Genomic DNA, 22516 nt, shown 5'->3' with positions numbered 1-22516 from the left:
GTTCAGAAGCCTCTCCATGAAAGAGGCAAGTTAGGGGTGCTTTTGTGCCTTTCTTTTTCTTTTTTTTTTTTTTTTCTTTCTTTCTTTCCCTTTCCCTCCGTGCAAACTGCTATAAATCAGATGACGTGCTGACAGCATTCCATAAATATCCACTCCGCCGAGGCGTACTGACATCTGCATGCACTGTCCGGGGCTCCTTAGCTTTCCTCCCGCTCCTCCGAGCTCCTTCTCTCCCCTTCCCTTTTTCTTTTCCAGTTTGCAAACTCCTCGCCCCGGCTCCTCCTGCCGCTGTGCCTGGGGGCTGGGGGGGCCACTTAGAGGCGACCTTGCCCCTACCTGGCCGGGCTGTCCGGAGGCAGAGGGGGTGGCGGCCGGCCCGGGGGCGCAGCCCCGAGCAGATGGTGCTGCAGCTGCCACCAGCTGTGCCCCCCCGCGCCCCCCCCGCCTGAGGTCATGGAAACAGGGACACTGCCGCTGCTGGCGGCGGCGGGGCGGGGGGGTCAGGGCGGGCAGGACCCGCTCCCCCCGTCCCCCCCCGCCTCCCTCGCAGCTGCCATGTGACCCTGGCGGCCACGCGAAACGTCGCGTCTGGAAAAAGCGAGTTGGGATGAAGCATCTCAGCTGCCCTTGGCAGAAAGTTGCCGGGCCCCGGTTTCCTGCCTGGGTGTTTGCTTTTTTCTCTCTCTCTTCCCCCCCCGCCTTCTCTCCCTGCGCAGGGGAATATAATTTCTCTTGTCTGCTCCTTCTCGCCCCTTTCTGCCTATTTTGATTGTATTTCGGTGGAGTTATTTTCCTTTGGAAAGGGCAGATGATTTGCTTAATTAGAAGGTTGTGCTCTTTCTAGGAGGACATAAGCATGTATGTACAAACAAGCTTATTGTGTATTTATGCTCAAAAGCTCTACTTAGATTTGAACAGCCTCATCAGCCAAAATAAGGGTGGCTGCATTTTTTTAAATCAGGATCCCTACAACCACAGTAATCACCCCTGAAGTCTGATTTTTGGTGTTTTGAGGCATTCTTTGTGCCGTTGTATAAATTAAAGAAATTAACATATTTATCCATTCATTTTGACAATCACTGATTTAATTTAATGGTTCTCTAATCCTGAATGTTAACATTTGTTAAATTATATACATATAAAGCCATTTATGCATGTCTGATTGCCGATTAATATTGCTAGCTAGTAATACCCTAATACCCTACGCATGTAAGCACATCTCATATATTTATGCTCACCCTAAATCAAATACTGTTTATTTTCAATCAAAGAAGGAGGTATGCCTGTTTGATGCTGAAAACTTGACTTAAAGCGTTGCCCTGTTTGGGAAGAAAAAAATGTTTTAGGAAGTGCAGGGTACTGTAGGAGCAGAATTTACATCCTGCCTTTGCAGTGGATGAACTCATGTTTTCATTCTTCAAGCTGAGTAACTGCTTTGTAGTGTTTGAGGATTTATTGAAACCATGCTAGGTTTCTGAGGACTTTCTAATAGAGTCTTATGGCCCTGAGAGCATAATTGTTCTCCAAGGATTTTGAAATCAAAACAGTGTAAGTGTTTTAGATTCTGTGTGGCATAATGAAAATAATTTAATGCCTTTTAGTGGCATACCAAGTTTATTTCACTTACAAGAGGGACACTGCAATATCTCTAAGCTTCCATAGTGTTGGGGGATATTGTAATGTGTCAGTAATTCATGAACCATGTAAGACAAAAGGTCAAGAGAGCACCATTTCATTTTCTAACTGAAATTACCTTTAGATATAGGCACTAGAACAAATATGATCTTTACAGAGGCAAATATAATGATCACTCCGTGTGGATTAAGTTAAGCAATTGTAGTTTTTTATCTTTGGAGAGAGACTTTGAGAAGAGCAGAGATTTTGCTTGAAGAAATATTTTAAGTCTCTGCCTTTGATTTAATGAGAGCTTTGTGACATTAATGTAAGCAGAAGCCAGAATTTCTTCACTGTTCTTTGTGGTGGTCTAAAATTGTCCTTAAAAGTGGCATTTCTAGGAGGGCTGTGTACAGGCTCCTGGGCGGTTGGCTCGGGGGGACCTGGAGGATCGCTCGAGAAGGGCTGGGGGGCTTGGAATCTGGGGGGCGTGCGGGGTGGGTGGCCAAGGGACTCCTGCCCGCGGTGCCACCTGGGCAGCAGCAGCCCCATTGGCCGCAGCAGCCCCAGCGGTACTGAGGGACATCTGTGACCTCTCCGGGCAGCCTGAATCGCTTCAGCTGTTCCTCTACAGCTGTGATCATGCATGAAGGAGGGAAGGGAAGGGGAGGGCCTTTCCCTCTCCCCTTGCCTTCCCAAAAAAGTAGCTTACAGCACCAGAGGAGGATGAGAACAAGAGACTTTCAGTCCTACCCCCACAGAAAAGGGTTGCAGGGCCCCGTGGCTGGGGAGGGGAAGGGGATGTGGTGGTTTTTTTGGCCCTGGGGCATCCTTGGGCTGTAAGGACGAAGTTGTGACCTGTGTGAGACCAGGAGCATTTCAGGCTGCCGCTGACCCTGCCACCAGTTCAGGGTTATGGCTCCTTGAAGAAACCCTCAGAAAACAAAACAAAAACTTAATGAAACTCTCGTTTTTAAATTTATGGGAAATGATTGAGTAAGAAGCAAAGACACTTGTTTTGATTCAGACGGGCAAATTCCAGGAACCATAGTCTGTAAATTCTTGAGAGAAAGAGAGTGCGCTGTAAGGCCAAGGGACCAGTGATAAGGTGCAGGAAAGCATTATCCATCACTTCTTTTCCCCCTTCCTGTGTGCCTCTGCTTGTGTGGCTGTGATGGTCTTACAGTTCTGGTTTTGCTCCTAGTACAGTATTGACTAGTAGTAAATAAAATAAAAGCAAAGGTGAGGAGGGATTAAATACGAAAGCTTGAAGGAGGATAGAGGAACACATCTGTAAACTGATGCTCACACTCTTTGTGGAAGCAGTTGAGCGTAGCCCATGGAGGAAAGAGTTGACTCTGAGGCCCATTTTCATTTGTCTTGCAAAGTATTGGTAAGAATTTTTTTCACCTGTACTGCTTCAAAAGGAGTATTGATAAAACACAAATATCATCCACTAATACAAAGTGGGACACCCTATAATTTGTCTCCCCTCTCAGAGCTCAATTCTGATGAATTTCTGTGTCCTTGTTTATCCAGCACATAGTAAAACTCTAGCCCGTTAGAGGGCATTGGCTGTCCTGTATTTGTACTTTGTTCCAATTGTTGTTCTTTTACTGCTGACAGTTTAGTTACTCGTAGCAATTCCTGTGAACTCACTTATTGGCAGGATATTTGCCTGTGCTTGTCTTTGCTCCTGGGAGAGTGTTTTGGAAAAGATTACAAGAATGAAAGCTGCTGTGAAATGCAGCCCTACTTTTATCCCTGGTGTAACACTGAAGTCACTGGAGTTACCACGGGAATGGATTTGGCCCCGTGTGCATGTTTTCATCTTTTTTTTTTTTTTTTCTTGAAATTTAGCTATAGCGAGACATAACTAGTGCAACTCCAAGGGCAATGCCAAAGTAGCATAAGTTGCTAGCAAGTGTAATAATGCCTGCAGACATGTTACTATCAGCATTGCTAACTTAGCTTCAGGGTAGCGAAGGTGGCTTTTGCCTTTAAGACAAGAAAATAGTTTGATCTTAATTTTTGAGATCTGTAAACAGCTTTTGAGTTACGAATGAAATTAGTCATTGTGACTTGCATTTGAGGTATTCATCTCTGCAAGAAAACTACTTAAGAGTGTATTAATGATTGTTTTAAAAGGAAGTTTTGTAGCGTGTTTAGTTGTTTTACAGAGAAGAATGAGTACTAATTAACGTGAGAAGGTGCATAGCAGCCTTTCAAAACCGTTGTATATGTTTATTAGGTCATGCATAAAATCTCTTGGCCTTCATTACCATGACAGTAAAGGAAAAATGAGACTTTCATAAAAAATTCTGCTCAGATGATAGAATTTTTGCACGATGAGTAATAATAGTCTTCGTTTCCAAAGCACCTTATATAAATTGAATATTAAAATTGAACTTCGAACTAGTACATCGGCAGAAGAAATCCTATTCTGTAGGCTTGTGTGGTTCTGTAGCTAACTGCTATTATTAGGTGTCTTTCTGGGTTTCTGTTAGGAAACTGCAAGGTAACTAGCTTTATGAAGAATACAGTAACATGTTACAAATTATTTTTACTGTTGCTTTTAATTTTAAAAGTTCCATGCAAGTTACTGCCTCTATAAAGACATCACTACCTTATAAAGTTTCCACAGTATTAAATATATTTGAATGCGAATAAGGTATTTGGAGTGATGAAATACCAGATGTGAAGTATCAAGTTGCATGTTTATTCATCTGTTATTGCAATCATTGTACAAAGATACACTCTTGTATTTATTTTTTTATTTTTTCTTTTTGGTCTCACAGCAACATACACAAAATGCACTGGAGATAGGACTCCTATTCTGAAAGCTACTATTTGGGTTTCTTAGATTGTAAACAAATCTGTCTAGAAACATTCTCGCAATGCTGTGATTGCTCACTGTATGACATCATGGCACAGTGCATGCATGAAGGCAGGCTGCAAGCCTGTGCTGAGCAATCAGTTCAACCTGAAGAAAATGAAGGTTCAAAGATACGGTGTCTGTTTCAAAAGTTACTACTCAAATTACTCAGATTATGAACAAAGGTGCCTATAAACATTTTTGCAATCCAGGGATATCCTTGCAACATCAGCATGCTGTGCTTGCAAGGGGCAAGCTGCTTTTGTGAGCTGCGCAGTAGGCACTGCTGTCATTAGAAGTGAAGGGTATCGGGCTTCTTGTCGAGGATTTCTGGAATGTGGGGGAACAGGCTTTAATCTTTCTATTTGGGCTTCCAAGAGCAAATTGTCAATGGTTTGGGATAAAGTGGCAGAGTCTTCTCGAGACAGAGAATGTTTGGTTTTTTCCCCTCTCCCATAAGCTGCCATCCTCAAAGAAGAATCTAAGTGGGACTGTATGAGAGCTGTGCATGATAAGGTATCAACCCCGGCCTGGGGAGCAGACAGAAGAGAGCAGGCTGTGGGAAGCACCACATCTGAAAGTGTGAGTAATGTTGTGCAAGGTCATACATGGCAGTGCGATCACATACTCCATTTGGCTGTATTGGGTCAGGAGAATGATGTATCCCAAAGGAAATGGGAAGCTATACTAGAAAGTTTTGCTGAAAAGTCATGCATCAAAAAGAGCAGGACATCCTTTGGAAGTGCTTTTTAGCACTTTGGGTTTTGTCTTCTCTCTGCTAAGCATGTTCTCTTCAGTCATCCATATTAAGAAGAACTTGCAGAAAGTTGTTAATAGCCTGTTTGTGGGAAATAATGTCAAGTAGACTGTATGGATGCTGCCCAAGTCCTCAGCGTTGAGTAGTCCCTTGTATGGAGGAGTTACTAGCACCATTAGTGCTTGCCTGGAACTAAACGGAAGCTACAAGGGCAGGTTCAGTTCAGGCGTCTGACCGCTTAAGAGTCATTTAATGACTGGTTCTATTCAAATGGCTATACTAAACAGAGTAAGAGGATGTTTTTCCTTTATGACATCGTTCCTTTAGTAAAACCCTTGTTTAGAAATGACGCATGTTAGCATGAGAGCACTGAAGTGATGCAACCTCACTAGAAGATGCAGGATATGTTTAGGTGATTGTCTAGTATGATTTATATGAGCTCATTTTACTTCCAGCACAGATTTCACAAGATGAACTTGTGATCCTGTAATTGCAGAAGGCATAGTTTTGCAGCCTTAAGAAATAGGGTTGTCGCACTAGGAGGTAGTTAAAATGGCCTTGATCATGCTGATGTGGTGTGTTAGTTGGTTGCACAGTACTGGGAGCTCAAAGTAATTGAAAATCCTACATGTAGATAGCATAAAAGCAAATGTACTCATTTATTTGATCTCATTCCTTGCAGAACTGGGATCCCTCCTAGAAGCATGTCAGGGTGAACACCTTCTGGTTCAGACAACCTGGGGACAACTTGAGTTAGACAAGTAAGGCCCACATGGTCTTGGGGGTTATGATGGGCTGTCAGGTTTGGATTCCTCTTCATGAGACCAGTATGAGATTATGGTAGAAGTGTCTCCTTTCTTACCAGCTCCAAAACCAGCTGAATTATCTCACACAACCATAGCAGCAGCCCATTGACTGACATTCCCAGTAAAGTGCTTATGTGGGGATGTGGAAGGTGAGTTGTATTCGTGCTAGACACCCCTGTTCTGGGCATCCTTAGGGAAACAGAGAGGTAAAAAACCATAGAAACTGTTGTTTTATAAAGAGAGAGGCTTGGACAGTGCAGAGAGGATCTTACATGATCAATAACAGAAAAAAGTTGATCAAAAATTGACCCTTTAACCGCCAGCAGCAGCAGCACCACCACCACCACAGTCAGCACCATCACCATGGCTTGCACCAGCCTCCAAGAGCTGCTGGAATCAGAGACTCCTAGCCGGCTGTTCAAGCCAGGAGGAGCTGGAGCCAGTGAGATGAGTGGTGAAAGCCAGGCATCTGAACCATGTTGGGAGGGAAACTTCATCCTAATGTTCCCCGTCTCCCCTAGTGGATTTGCCCAGTGTGGGTGTGATCACAGATAACACTACAGGGAACAAGGAGCAGTGGTGGCACAAAGAACTTTTTACAGCATCTTTGGTTTTCTGGGGACATGCAGTCTCCCGAGAAGTAGGCTTATATCCCACCCCACACCTCACAGGAGCGAGCCCGGGCTAACTGTTGGAGAGTAAATGCTGTGGTTGTTGTGACATGAGTCTTACACAATTCCCTGAGGGCCATGCTATTCAAAATTAATATGTATCTTAACTGTGTCTTACAGGGATTTCCTCACAGATGCATGCAGGATTTTTTTTTGTGATGCCCTTGAGAAGTTGTAGTCATACCATTGTATGAATATTTTCCTATCCTACAAACAATTTAATGTGGGACACTTGGTCTGGAACATCAGAGAGAAATGCTTCAGAGTCTGGGCTTCCAGATGATTTTAGTCTGACCGTATAGTTACGGGATTGGACACTAACGGATTAACAGTTTACAGATTTTCAGCAGAAGTAATGGTTTAGCTAATAGAAAAAGGCTCCTCTGAAGCTCTTCTAGTTTTGTTCTAGGCATACTAAAATTTTTACATTGGATGATTAAAGACATGTTTTTGTAAGCAAAAATAATATGAATTGGGGAAAGAGGAGAGAGATGAATGTAAATGTGCTAATTCCATCTGATGAATACTCTTTTAAAGATAGGGAAGTAGCATGGCTTGTTAGACCTATTGTAAAAGGCACAACAATGCATCCCAAAATTCATGAGGAAACTGAAACCCTGAGAAAGCATTGCACACTGTGGGAGCTGCTGGGATGTCAGTCAAACACCGTTACAATTTTACCTACAGAGGACTCAAATAAGCGCTGTTAATAGAAACTGTGGTCAACATGCACATTCTCTGGTGTGAGAAGTCAGCGTCACTATCGCAACTGCTTAATTACAGCCTTCCTACAACAGCCATCTCCAACTAGGTCAAGCCTCCTGAGGATTTTCCTGGATAGGCAGCTTTCATGTTTTTATTGAGATCTCCTTTCTGTCTTGTTTAAAAAAAAAAAAAAGGGACAAGGAAAAAAAAAAAGAGAAATCCAGAGACTGGGCTGTCTTGCACCCACACAACCTGATAGAATTTAGGAATTTGGCACAGAATTAAAGTTAGCACAAAATCTGTCCTGCCTTTGTAAGGGGGCAGTAGGCTTGACAGAGGTTACCGTGTGTATGAGCCATCAAAAAAGATCAGGTCATCAACCCAGTTCCTTGTTTGGTTGCCCTCCTTGGAGGGGACAGTCAGGGGAGCCAACAGGCAGTGACGGGATTGGCTTGGGCTGAATGTCGGTTTGTCTGTAGGCAACGGTGTCAGACTTGATGTCTGATAGTTTTGGGGACAGCAGCACAGAATATATGCCTGGGGGTGTTAAGGAGCATATTCCAGTAATCTGTGTGGAAGTAGGTGAGGTAGATTGTACTACGTTTGCAGATAAGGAACAAAATGCTTTTTCAGCGTGCCTAATCATTGCGGCAAAGCTAAAACATTTCAGGCTTATTTGCCTGAAGCCACTTCACTTTTGCTTACTTATACCTTAACATCAACTGGTGTTTGGTTAGCATGGAAAAGAAAAGCATTACTTAAATAGAAATCATAGTTTAAAATGCCTTTTATGTCATGCTAACAATGCGAGTGAGTAAGGAACACAGATGAAAAAAGCATCTTCACCCACTTGGATTCAGCATCAGTTTTACCCCTAAACTAACAGGTGACACTGCTGTCTTAGACGTTGGGAAAAAGAAAACGTTAACCCAAATGGTTCCAATTCCAGGTGGTCGGGAGCAGCAGGCTTGCTGTTGTTTATGGGTATTGTTGACAACTGTAGATAAGTAGTAAAATAATTTTCCATAGTGAAAGTAGTCTTTGAATCATTTTAACAGGTGCCTTCATGTGATCTGGTAACTTCAGCATTTAATTCTTGTTCAAAGAATTGAGCGTTCATTTGTTTAGTTCTTCCTTAGATAGACTGTCAGCAATAAACCTTTTAGTACAATTAATGGTGAAATAAGTGCTCAGTAATAGCTACACACATATATGCACACACATATACATGCAAGTATGTGCGTATGAATATAATGTGTTCCCTTCCAGCTAATTAAAACATATTTAAGAGACCTCAACAAGGAGTTCCACACACAGCGATTTGGCTACCTCTTGGCTGGGACTTTGCTTCTTTGCTTTGGCGACTGAATGCAACCTACTGTGAGAGCTATCTGCAAAGAAATATTATGATTCATATTCATAGTAGTTATTAGATAGGTATGTAGGCATATATTTAGATAGGTGAGGTATGCAGGCATATATTGTCTGTTACATATTTAGACTGCATGGTGTATTTTTAGCTATAGGAGGTCTAATCACCAGAGGCTGTGAAAGTGCTGAGAAGAATTACTGTAAGGGATAGTGTATGGAGGAGCCACCCACAGAATTTTCCATCCTGCGAGGCAGTGAAAAAAGACTATTGGAGCTCTATAGCTGGGGTGCCAGAGGAGTGTCGTTAGCAGGGGGGACAGTTCAGAAAACCCTTTGGCCTGGCCTGGCTGCCCCAAAAAGCTATTGATCTCTCAGCGCTGTTTGGTGGCAGTTGTCCCAGGTTACAGCCTCCCACTGACCCCTGCGAGTGTGGCACGCACAGGGCTGGTGGGGACGGTGTGGACTCTGGCATATGAGGTTAGCAGAGTGGTAAATAATAGGAAAGATGCATTAGAACTGGAAATACTGAGCAAAGATAAAAATGAGGTAAAATAGCCATGAAAAAAAGACTTCTATTAAAATTACGAGACAGGAAGTTTTACAAGCTGCCTTTACTCCAATGAAGAAAAGAAGTCTAGGGAGATTAAATAACTTGTCCGATGTCATCAAGAGTTTTATAGCAGAGCTGGGAATTGAGCCCTCTTCCCCCACAGTGCCATCTATGTTTTAATGCTGATGGGGCCCCTTTCGCAGTTTATCCAGTGACCCTTGGGGAGCTTAGGGCTACTGTGGCAAAACCATGTTTCCTGCACCACATCCTGTGCGCTGGGAGAGCAGGCTGCATCTTCTGAAAAGTACAGTCTCTGCATAATGTGACCACAGGATGGCTTGCACCTCTAAGAAGGGAGCTGGCTAAACGCCATTTTATTATTATTAGACATTTGTTTAATATAGTAGTTCCTTGAAACCAAACAAGAAAAGGTCCTTGAGGTGCTATATACCATGTACAAATAATGGACAGCTCTAAAGAATCTAACATTTGTATGGAGAAGAGTGAAAGAAAGTGGATGGGAAAGTGAGGCAGCATTTAGCCCCATGTTGATGCTCCATGAGCTGATGTGGTCCTTCCACAGAGTAATATAGAGGCTGGTGAAAATAAGATGATTTAATTTGTTCATAACATCATTATTCAAGGAACAAAAAAGTACGTAGCCTTATCCAAAGACGTAATCTAAGAGGTCTTTACTCTGTGCCAAACTAAAATTCTGGTATTTAATTACCGATTTAGAAAATATCTTGGGCTCAATTTCCTCCTCAGTTACACTGTTATAAATCTAATGGAGTTGTTCAAGATTTATGGCAGTGTAACTGAAGGCAGAATTGGGTCCCTTATGTTTAAAACTTAGTTTGCCACATAAGTAATAATTTCTAATTTCTAGGCAAGAGTTTAAGAATCTTGCAGACCTCTGTTTCTGTAGAAGAAATACGAACTACAGTAGCGTGGGTGAGTGATTAATGCTGGAGGGGATGTCTAGGGGCAATCTGAATTGGCTGGTGCGGAAAATCCATGTGCAATTCAGATTTAGGATCTGTTTGCAGATGCCTCATAATTTAAAATGTCAAAAAAATCCCAAACCTTAGCCTCCATGTAGTAAATTAATATCCTTCTTGTTCAGTGTGTAGCAAGCTTTGCTGAAGTAATACCCTCATATGAGGTGTGAACTCATCCCGTTCCCCTCAGTAAGGACTTAACTTCAAAATTGATTGTGACCCTTTAATTCGTAACAGTGTCTAAATCATTAAAAAAAATAAAATCACTGTTTTGTTTTTATTTAAGTCATATATTTAATGACTTAAAAATGAAAAATGTTGCCTTATTTATGCAGACCTAAAGAAATCTTGTGTTAGCACAGATGTATTTTATCCGTTGGCTTTTCATCTCTAATGGAAGGGGCTTTCTAATGAGCAACTGGCTCTTCATTGGTTTTCTCAGCTTTCGCTAAGGAAAAGAGGTCAGCTTTTGAAGCCTTCACCTGAAAAGTGAGTTGGGATCTGCCCATATACCGTACGGAGGTGCCTGGTCTGGCCCGAGCACAGCCTGTGCAACTCTTGCCCACCGGCGAGGCTCGTCAGGTCTCAGCGAACGCCCCAGCCCTTGGGTTTGCAGGGGACTGCTGTGCACGTGGGCAGTTTCCCCAGTAATATACAGGGACTCTGTAAACTGGAACCGTGCTGCTCTGGGATTTATGTCGCCTCTGCAAGATCTGTGTTTTTTCTAGTACTGTAGGCCTACAGTGCATTATAGAAATAGTAAAGAGTCGTAATACATAGCTATCCCAAAATATAAGCCCTTTAAAATAATGTAGCTCAATGTCTGTTCAGAATAGGCCATTTTAATCTAAAAACAGTATTTAGGTCCAAGGTATATTTCTAAGAACTTTGTTGAGGAAGACATTGAAGAATTAATTAAGCTAAGCTTTCCAAGCATTGTAAGCTAATAATTTTTAAGATGCAAGAGAGAATAATAGATTAGGTACATTATATTGTCTTAGAAGTGATTTTTCAATGGCATTTTTATTAGCTGTGAAAGCAGTAACTCTGAATGAATGTAAATCATTTCAATGTTGAATATAGTCCTGACTGGATGCATTGATTCATGATACCTGTGACTTCTAAGTATGGATTTTGTTTGTTTTTTAAATACTGATAGATCATTAATTACCTAAAAATTAGTTCAAATTTAAAGGAACAAACCACCCTCTTGTCATTTCTTGAGGTATTTTGCAACCTAAGCAAAGGCTCAGGTATTCCAGATATGATAGATGTGCAGATTGCATAAGACGTTATGCATTGCTCACTCTAAGATACAGAGTCCTGTCTGCCCTTAAACCCTTTGTTCTCTTGGCTGAATGCAGTTAATTAGCAACCGTCTCCATAGCAACTGCCTCATAGTCCAAAAACATTGTCTCGTTTTTGCAGTTTAGCTTATCACACTGTTTACCTGAAGGGCTTTTCACTGCGTTGAGTCTCATTTGAGTTGGCTGCATGCCTGCTCACGGAAGTGAATTGTCAAGATAGAAAAACACCATGGCAGCAAGATGCTGAACAGGACCCCGTGTGTGAAAGCAAAAACGTGAAAAAAGTTCCGTGGAAACAAAAGTTGAAGTTTGCGATGATTTACATCCAGTTTTAAAGCATGTGACTTGCCAGGAATACTGTGTGTTTTAAAATACTGCTTTACTTCTGGGCCTTTTCTACAGCGTCTTGCAGCCTTCCCCATCAGGCGTTCCCTTGCCCATAACACACTCTCCAGCCCGTGAGCCTCCCAGGCACAGACCTTCGTCCATGTCCATGAGGAAGCTTGCCCCCCTCCAAACCTGGGCAGTTTCAGGCAGCTCCAGCTTCTTCATTAAGAGGAGATCACTGTACCCTGGTCAGCTGTGTTGAACGTTGCAGTCCTATTTGTTTTCCTTTACATTAACATCCTTTCAAGGGAAATCTGTGAGTTCTGGTTCCATGTGATGGATTAATTAGGAAGGGAAGGGGAAGAGCTACTGTGGTCATATAAATTAAAGTATGCTGAAGATTTAGGCTTATTTATATTAGCTATTAAAGTGGTGCTAAAATATCTGCCATGTACTCATATGACTCATACAGTTACAATAGGCATGGATTTGTACTAATACGACTTTGTTGGTGTAGGATGACATACTTAAATCATGTTTGAAGTTTATACAGAGATGTGTCCGCATATGCACACGCCTCTATAGAGGCTTACTTGAAGGTGTGGGTGTGTCATTGAAATGACAGTGAAATCTTACTGGTGTCTTGATCTGACATTTATGTCTGGCGTGAAACCAGGATGCCTGGCACAAGAAGCTGTGTGAGAAGTACCGTTTTCTTGTTTGCTGGACATTTTTCTTACTAATGCTTGGTTTGTTGGGCTTTTGGTTTTTTTTTGTTTTTGCTTAGTGGTCAGTGCAATGGATGAGAGGCTGATTCAGACTGGGGTGATTCTTGTTTTATGCTAGGCAGACCAGAAGCCAGAACCTGTCCTTCAGCCATGCTGGTACGCACTGGCCTCCCTTCCCTTTTCTAGTGACAGTGTCAGCTGGCAAAGATCATTCTCCTTTTTAGACCCAAATGGCATGTGGGGCTGCTGCATCTTGATAAAAAGGCTTCATTCAACATGATGTGTTTGAAACAGTCTTTCCAGAGATTTGATAAGGTGGTTTGGGCTCTTTCAGGATAAAAAGCAGGATGCGTGCAAACTCTGCCAGTATTGCTGGTGTACTCCATTATTCCTGTAGAGCTTCTGGTTGATAGAGGGTTATTCTCTGTTCATGTTAATGTCTCGCCCATACTATTCCACGTTCACTGTCATTATTAGTAGTATTTGAATTATAGCAGTGCTGAAAGTCTGCAGGCAGGATAAAGGCTCCATTGTAGTAGGTCTTGTGCACACAAGATGAGACAATCTCTGCTCTGGCTGTTTACAGTCTGTTTTAAGACCAGTAGCGTAAGTGGGTTTATCACGTGAATAGCGAGAGGGAAAGAAAATGCTACAAATGATAGGAAATCCATGGTTACATGGACTAACTGTTCATTTAGGTATCTCAGAGACATGCGATGCTTGTTACATTTGTAACTGTAGAGTAGATGGTAAATAAAATGCTTTTCTTTTTCCAAGTGAGCGGTTGCTGCTGCTGGTCCCCACAGCCGGTGCCACGGCTCCAGGGTGCTGGGAGGAAGCCGGAGGGCTCGGGGCGGGAAGAGGCAGTGGGCAGAGCAACTTGTGGAGGTGCTGGACCAAGGGGCAGGCAAGGTTGGCAACTGGAGGACTGCTGAAGGGGGGAACAATTCAACGTGATAAATAGCCTCACTGGTTATCAGGAGCAAGCTGTCTGCACCCTTCAGTCTACCACGGGGCATTACACAGGTTTGTTTCTCGTGCCACCCGACTCGGTGACTGACGCAGTTGAAAATACAGATACTTGAAGGCAATCCCCCAGTAACTCCGAGTGGGTAAGATTGTTTGCTCACATTCACAGATCTTACACAAACTCACTTGAGATGGAAACCACAGAGAGTGTCCAAACTGTCAGGCTGTTTTCCAACTTTTAAAAAGGCGTTTAGCATTGTCAGCACTTTTGAATCTATGGCTCAGTTCTCCTGAAGCCAGACTTGCTAGGTACCTGTAGGGGTCCAGAAATGGAAAACTCTAATGGCCTGAAAATGCCTGCTAGAACTTGACGTTATTTAATTAGCTTAAACTAGAGCTTGGCAGATGGCAAAACAGTGGAAAGGACCTCCCTTTTTAAAAATATGGGCCACATCCTCAGCTTGTATAAACTGGCAGAGCTCCATTGAAATAGATGTTCAGCTTCTGTCAATTAGCAGGGAAAAGAAAAACTTCTGAAAACAGGAAAAACAGTTATAAGGCCATGTAAATTATCAATGGGATTCAGGTACAGAAATTGTTTTTAACATTTTAAAGACTTATCTGTTTCCAAAGTAATTGTATTCCTTGCAGTCTTGTTTTCGTTGATATGCAATTCAGAGAAAGAATTTGGCTTGCTTTCTCACAGATGCATTAAGTCTGCAGAGCTTGCAGCAGTGAAATGTTCTGTATGCTGGTTTTTGCAAGTCATTCACTTATGAAAGTAAGACATCAATAATTCATTCTAGTAAAGCCAGTCTCTAAAGTTGTGTAAATTCACCTATTATGTGATAACCTTAACCAACCTCAACTAAGTTTTTGTAGAAATAGAGAGATCTTTGATTGAAAGTTGTGAGCTCACCTCAATCTTTTCCAGGGAAAATTCTTGCTCAGATGAAAGCTCCCGTATGTTAAAAAGCTGTTGCATTCTTACATTTTAATGTTTCCCATCAACTGGTTGGGTTTTTTTTTTAATAGGAAACGCGAAAACAAATCTTAAACAACAAAGCTGACTGCTCACTTATCCCATTGCGTGGTATCAACCTGACAGATTCATTAAATCTATAAAAATATCAGATCAGAATTGGAAGTGAATTGAACTTGCTGAAAGCAGCACAGTGTTTACAATCTGCTTTCAGACTGGCTTTTCTGTACCTGCTTGTTTTTCTTTGAATTAAACCATCCGTGTAACTTAAGAAGATACTGCAGGTTAACCCCGTACTATAGCATATTGTAAGGCTTCAGAGTTCACTGGCTCCAGGCTACAGATTAACTGCAGAACTAAAAGCAGTAAGAAGTAAAGCTAACTTTAAATACAGCAGTAAGAGGGATTTGAGATATTGTTACAGGTTGCTAAACTTGGGACGTGCAAACAGTTGTGAAGTCATATTTCTAGGGCGGGCGCTGAGCTATGCACATGGAGCCTGCCTCCGCTCCCACCCACCGGGGTATGCGGTGATTTAGCCAGTAGGTGAAGGAGGAGAAAGTCGGGGAGAAATTGTGTCTGGTGATGCAGGACAGAAGGCATCACTGTGTGGGTGTGGCCAGGCCAGACCACTCTCTGGTCTGCCAGATCTGGGTGGCTGCCTTTTTAATTTTTTATTTTTATTTACAATTTATTTTATGATTTCATATAATCACATAATGTTTCATAAATTCTTCACATTCCATAAATCATATGTTTTATGATGTGTTATGATTTATGTTATTTATGATGCCGCCACCTGCAGCATCATTGCTGCCCGGAGCCCTGGTCCCGCCAGGGGCACCTGGGCACCCTGTCCCGGCTGCGGGGGCAAGGTGCCTCCTCCTCAGTTCCCAGCAGGAATGGCGGCTTGCTGCCCTGCCACAGTGACTCATGCCCCAGCCATTTCTGCAGTTGCTGCCCCCTCCCGCCTCGTGGACCACCTCTGCCCTCAAAAAGTTATTTTCTCAGCTGCAGACGTGCCCAAGACATTCTGTGGCCAGTCTGCTCGTCAGGACCTGGTGATAAATGTCCAAACCCCCGGCAAAAGGTTGGAGTGGGTGGCCGTGGATGGTAGCTTTCCAGCCTGCACCAGCGTTTGACTCTGGGGTAGCCAAGCAAGGAGCCTTTCTCACGCGGGACTGCGGGGAAAGGCAGGACACCCCTCTGCTCGCCCACTTGTGGCAGAAATCACCAGGAACAGAGTCCGGCTCTGTGCCTCTAGTGGGACAAGTTGACCCAGGTTTCTTCTGTCTTTCCCATCAAGGAAGATTATATATTCCCTATTAATAAATTACAAACCTTAGTGAACGACTTGAGAGCACTATTTAGTGGCTGGAGGGCTCTGCTATGTATGAAACCATCCATTAAAAAGAATGTATTTTGCTTATGTATCCTGTGAACTAGAGAAGGTTCGATGAGAGTCTGAGAGTCGGCACGTGTGCAAGCTAGGAGACAGGCACATGACATTTTTCTGATAAGAGTAATATGACAGGTTGGCCTATAGTATGCCTGTTATCAAAACATCTAAATTACCTGAAAATTCATGGTTAAATGAGTAGACTTGCAATGCTATGTGTAATTCCAGGTCTCATTATTTTTGCAGCACTAGACTTCATAACAGGCAGTGTGAAAGACTCGCAATTGTCAAATTGCCTGTGAGAATTGGAAGTTGTACTGGACAATCGAATGAATTGATGGGCTGGCTACCACAGGCAAAACTTGATTTCTAAGCTTGTGTAGATTAAACTATAAAAGATAACCTAAGGTCATAGATATAAAGCCTAATAAGAGCTTTCTTTGAAGAAAATTGTCTTGCAGGTTGTTAAGAAGAATGATGCTAAAATACAGAACAAAATTCTCTGGACAAAAATGTGATAGCAGGTTACACATAAAAAGCCAGATTCACCCGTGCAGCTCCACTAGAGTTTCTTCAGCACAGATGAGGTGAGATTCTGGCCTGAAAACCAGCTCCTCTGGGAAATTGCATCATGAAAAATCTGGCCCATAGCCACTGCAGTCGGGAGAGTGCTGACAAGGATTTTTTTGCATATATTCTTACTGTTCTGTTTTGGGATGTCACAAGCCAGGATTTCACATTGTGCTGAAAATTGGCAGGGATTTTATTTGACGTATTGAACATATTGAATAAGACCACTCTCAGGCAAAACTGTGTGGCCATGGGAAGTTGAACTGAGGTCATGGTATTCCCGCCAAATTAGGGTTGCGGATGTGAGGGTGCTGCATGCATGAGAAACCCAGCCTGCTCAGCACAGTTTGCCCAGCGATCCTGTCGTCTGGGTAGCCGCTGCTCTGCCGGAGGTCCCTTCAGGCAGCTGGGGCTGAACACCTGTGCCGTGCATGGTTTAGTTGGAATATTCCCGGAGAACCCATACAAAATCAGTAACTCCTTGAAAATGGAGGCTCAAATTAATTTCTTGCCAAAGGAATAACTGTTTAATATATGACTTAAAAATTCCGTTTAGGGCTCTGATATACTACCTGAAATATAAATGCCTGATAAATAGGGGGGTGTGTGCTTGTCTGTATGCGCCTGGCCACTTTGTGTGTGTTTTAACATAACGGATTTTATTAGGAGCTCTAGGAGAAATCAGCAAGGAAGAGGAATGTGACCGGTGAGTTTATTTTACGGCATTGCCCTCTTGATTCGTAATCTAAGATACCAAGACTGTGGTGGAGGCTGAGACTGTGGTGGAGGCTGCGGTGATGAGGTGAGACAAAAAGCGAATCCCCAGGTCTGTTAGCGTGGTGAGCCTGGGACAGGAGGGGCTGGTACCCAGGGGAGAACAGAAGAAGTCAGGGTGGGTTAAGCAGGAATGGCTGCTTTGTCAGGTGTGGAACATAGGAACAAACTGAAAAAATCCACTGTAGAAATAAGGGAATGGGGAACCTGAGAAGAAGATTTCAGAAACTGAGGTGAATTTGGATTTTGGCTCTGTTTCTGTGCTGTAAGTAGAGGACAGGGAGTGAAATGGCCATGAGAGAAATGCAAAGCATTTGGAGATTAAGCAAGGGAAATTTGGTGTTAGGGTTCTTGACTCTAGGTTGGTACTAAACAGGCAGAGGGAAAGATGTCCATAATGCACAAAGTTACTAGGTAAGGAAATGGAAGTGTATTTGTAAGCAGTGGAGTCCTTCATATATAAAAACTTAATATACAGATTTTTTTATGTGCTATATTTCTTAACACTTTAAGTCACAGTGAATATTTGTGAGAACAGCCAGATTCAGACCCAAAAGGCAAAATATACAAAACTGATTGCTCAAATCTAGACCTCTAAATCCATAAACAGGCAAGAACTAAAAAGAACCTGCCTGTCAGAGATGCTCACAGCAAGTTGCCGTGACACCTCAGTAACCAGAGCTTTACAAATAACTGCTATGTACCGGGTTGTAGCTGAGGACACTTCACATCCCAAAAGACAGCCAGAAAACTTCCAAGCAACTAACGCTAGACATGTTCTTGCATACTTCACTGAACTGCAGTCTTATCAAAATTAAACACTGTTGGTGATCTCCTGGTTTCATTGAAATCCAAAATTTAAAGGAGGCTTCTTGTGTATGTGTAAAAACTGAGGGATGTTTGGTGTGTGCCGGAAGGGTGACACAAGATGGGTGCTTGTTTTCGTAGCTGAGGCTAGTGGAAACTCATCAGTATCTTCAGTGAGATGTGAGCTTCTCCGATCCTCCTGACCCCACTCGAATCAATGCAAAAACTTCTCTTGACCGCTGAGGGCATAAGGGCTCATCCTCATAGCACGCTTTTGAAAAGTTACAGTAATATATTTTTTACTCTTATTTGTATTAAGGCAGCATGTAAGAAACACGGAGTACCATCCAAGTCTACGCAGCTGAGTTTTCTTTGAAGTGGCAGCAGTGTGGCAGAGGCGTTGGGAGCCCGGGCTGCAGCCCTTGCTCAGGCCAGACTCTCCTGCCTGGGGGAGCTGCAGAAGGACTGATGTGAACAAGGGAATTTTTGCTCATCTTGGGAAAGGAAAGCAAGCGACTTTAGTAGAGCTGATACGTTTTTTTAAAGATAATAGGTTTATATAATTACTTTTTCACACAGGTGTTGGTTTTTTTTTTTAAATCCCTCAACTGTAGTTTCTATAATTATGACTCTGAAGTTCAGTCAAGTTACTTTTGAATAGCTGCTCCCAAAGAAAATAACTCTATTGCTGCTAGTGATGTTGACGAGGTAAAGTGTTCTATCACTTCGCACATTTTTATTAAGCAGTGAGTTGAAAGGCAGCATAATTTGAAAGCCCTGTCATATCTTTGATAAATGCTTTCTAACATTGCTGTGTTTTGCCCAGTTATGACAGAACCCATTAGAATGACATATATTTCAGCTGTCGTCGGTTTGGATCTGCATACACTCCAGGAAAAAAAAAGTCTTTCCTCTCCTCAAGGAAAAGACCTGTACTGCAGGAGGGGAAGACCCTTCAGTAGAGGCTTTGGGCGATGGGCCACACATGACAGACCCCCACAGGATTTTTTTGCCTTATTTTCTGGTGTGGGCTTTTTTGTTCTATAGCCGTGGCAGAAGTAGGAGGCAATTAGCCCTGCTGGCCCTGCCAATTGGACCTGCCGCAGTGTATTTATTCATTTATTTATTCATTTTCTAAAAATCCAGCACAGCGAGGTTCTGCTCTTGGATTTGAAATGGAGGGTGCTACTCAATATAAATAATAATCAATAGGTATGTAACAGGTTTCTTAATGCTAACATTCAGTTTAATGCAGCATTTTTTATGAATCATTTCCACAGCTCCTCTACCAGGGAGAATTTATGTACCAGGTTTCTTTTGGCAAACACAGAAGCTGACTGAATTTAAATGTAGGCATTATTTGAAAGTATAGTGCCAGCTGCAAGACCCCGTGTTGCATCTATTGTGTAAAAATTATAATGGTAGTTAAAGAACATTATTTTCCTCTCAAAATTATTAATTTCAAAATTCCTAATAATATCTATTTGTCACTTTTGGGGGAAGACAGACAGAAATCTCACCGTTTCCCCCCTGTGGAGTCAATTCCTTCTGGCAAAGAGCTATTTACATAAGAAGAAACAAATTCAGATACACTTACAAATAAAACTAGGGCAAGTTTCAGTCTAAAACTAATTATTATCAGAAATTTGATTTAATATATGAAACTGGTTGGTTTAAAAAATAAAATGGATTTTGCCCTTTAATTATAAGCAAAAAATATAGTGTGAAATGACATCGTAACTAGAGTTGACAGTGAATTCATCTCTGGATCAGACCTCACATGGCTTGAAGTAAAACAGAGATATTACTCTGACTAATTTTACATTGTAATAATTATTTAATGCTCACAATGAAGCTTTGTCCTTAGGGTTTTATGCTTTAGCTGTTTCTTACCCACGCCTTGTAGTTATTACATACAGACAAAGCTGCCATTTTTTCAAATGGCATAATGTATATCAGTGTGTGTCAATGCGAAACATCAAAAATAGGCATTTTCTGGTATAATACATTAACTGTATGAAGTCTGGAACAGTTTCTCCTTCATCTTTGGAAGTTTCTTAAAGCAGTACATAAGCCATAAATAGATTTCTTTAAATACCAATGGCTGTCATTTCAAAATTTGACAAATCTTAACTTCAGAGAAGTAGAATTGCCCTGTTTATGTTCTGTCATAGGCTTTCAGCTTCAGAAAGCAGAAAGCTCAGAAGCTCGCTCTTCTCATATTTAGCACACTCATTTCATCCTATTGATCAGCAAGCACTTTGGAATAACTGTCTTGTTTTTGTTGAACTACTGAAAATGCATATATTTTGCATTTCAGTACAAAAGCATTTGCTTGCTGCTGAGACGTTTGGTTTTAGGCACCTTTTACGAGTCTGTAATGAAGGGCTTAATGCAGTATTGAAACTGAATTTTGTGTGGTTGCGGTGTTTTTTAATGTCAGGACTGCGGGATTATACCTAAACATTGTGTGTATCCTGGTGATCATGTAACAGAAGTAAATAGCAAGACTGTTCACAAGAAACGTGTGAAAGTTCAGAAGTTCTAGTACTCAGGTTAGACATTGATAGTACAACAGTAGTGCTTTGGGCCCTAGCTGGGGGCCTGAACATTTTATGGCCAAGGTAATTCTGGTTTGAATAATTTCATTTGAAGTTGAGGTCACAATCCTGAGGGTGGGCGAAGCCACGTGGGAGTTACCCAGTAATAATACCGTAATAATTGGAAAATAATAATTTTCCAATCATGTGCCCATGTGAAATAACGTCGTAGGCCATTTTTTGCCCTTGGGCGGTAAGTCCTTACCCTTGGAAATGAGCCAGATGCTCACATCGTGTAAATCAGCGTTGATTTTCACTGGCATGCACGAGTGCGTGCTCATTTACACCACACAAGGATGTAATATCTTTTTTCCTCAAGCTCCTTCTAGTTGTGTTTCTTGACATATACTTAGGTATCGTCTGCGTGCCAACACTGTCAAATATTGTATTGAATATCAAAAGGCTTCTCCATCGCAGACAGCAACTGTGAGACTTGAACAAAAGTAGTGTGAAATTGTCCTTAGGCTGTTGCAAGCCCTGTGTGTGGATGCAATTTGTACATGCAGAACAAGTACTGAAGACCTTTTCTGTACTAACTTCTTGTAATTATGAAAGCTAGGTGGCTAAGGAAGTTTAGCACCGTGTTTGGCTAGTATTTAATAACTGAATTATAGGTGATCAAGCAAAAGAAGTACTATTTTGAGGAAAATCTTCTTTTCACAAATATATGTAAGGTAGCACTAATATGCAAAAAAACCCAACCCATAGCCTGTCAGTGACTGATTTATTTTTGTAGTATTAGTATGAAAACTAACTCAGTAAACTGGGCTGAAAGAGGAAAATTCACAGATGTTATTTAAAAACACCAGTTCTAAGGACATATATGTTACATATTTTTATGAAGTTCACAAAAGAAGTCCACTTATCGGCCTCTGCCCTGGGAGTTACCTGTCTGCATGTTCTGTTTAAAATGTTCCTGTGTGCTTGTATCACACTGACCATTTTTAATGTAATATTACCATGGAGGTGAGTCCTTCATTTTAACTGTTCAATTTTCACAATAGATTAGCTATCCTTAGCTAATTATAAAGGCCCTGTACTACTTTTCTGCACGGGACACTCCTAATAGGAATGGTTGCTCTGACAGATTGTCGTTAATCTGTCAATAATGAGATTTTTCCATTTTATGCTTAGATGTAAGCTCTTTGGGGAAAGGATCATCTCTATGCTCTGTATTTGTACAGTGCTTAGCACAGTGGGGTTTTGGTCCGTGATGGGGCCCCTCGGTCCCTCTGTCATACGTACCACTCCGATATATAATTGTGTTTGATGGGGAGTAAGATGAGAGGAGTTCTTTATGTGAGGAAGACAGTTCCTTAAAACCTAAATAGCCAGCTGAACCTAAACAGCCAGCTGAAATGCTGGATTTTTTTCTCCTTGAGGGGACTGGACTTTTCTCCTTCCGGCATATGGCTGGCACAGACAGGCACGGCAGAGCCTCGTGCCCTGCAAGCACAGCCATGGGGGGAGTGTGTGGACACGACCCAGGCAGCCCTGTGACACCGCTGTGCTCTTTCGCAGGCACGCGGGAGCTGGACACCAACCAGCAGCCCTGGGAGCAAGGTTATTTTCAGGGCCAGGGTGGCGTTGTTTGACTCTCCTCAGCATGCCAGCGAAGTTCATAACATTTACGCAGATTTTTCTGGCTGGCGGATGCCTGCCCAGAAAGGTGATTGCTCTGCGCCAGGCAGCTGTTCCCCGGC

At 42.2% G+C, this 22516-nt stretch overlaps 1 protein-coding gene across 5 annotated transcripts in view; it reads left to right on the top strand.

Annotated features, from left to right (window-relative positions):
• TEAD1 (TEA domain transcription factor 1) overlaps positions 1–22516 on the top strand; it is a 163161-nt gene that overhangs the window by 56409 nt on the left and 84236 nt on the right. The window lies entirely within an intron of this gene.

This window comes from Chroicocephalus ridibundus, chromosome 4 (assembly GCF_963924245.1).
Source record: "Chroicocephalus ridibundus chromosome 4, bChrRid1.1, whole genome shotgun sequence".
Classification (NCBI taxonomy): domain Eukaryota; kingdom Metazoa; phylum Chordata; class Aves; order Charadriiformes; family Laridae; genus Chroicocephalus; species Chroicocephalus ridibundus.
Note: the sequence above shows the minus strand (reverse complement) of the source record. Positions and strands in the feature narration are given on the sequence as shown.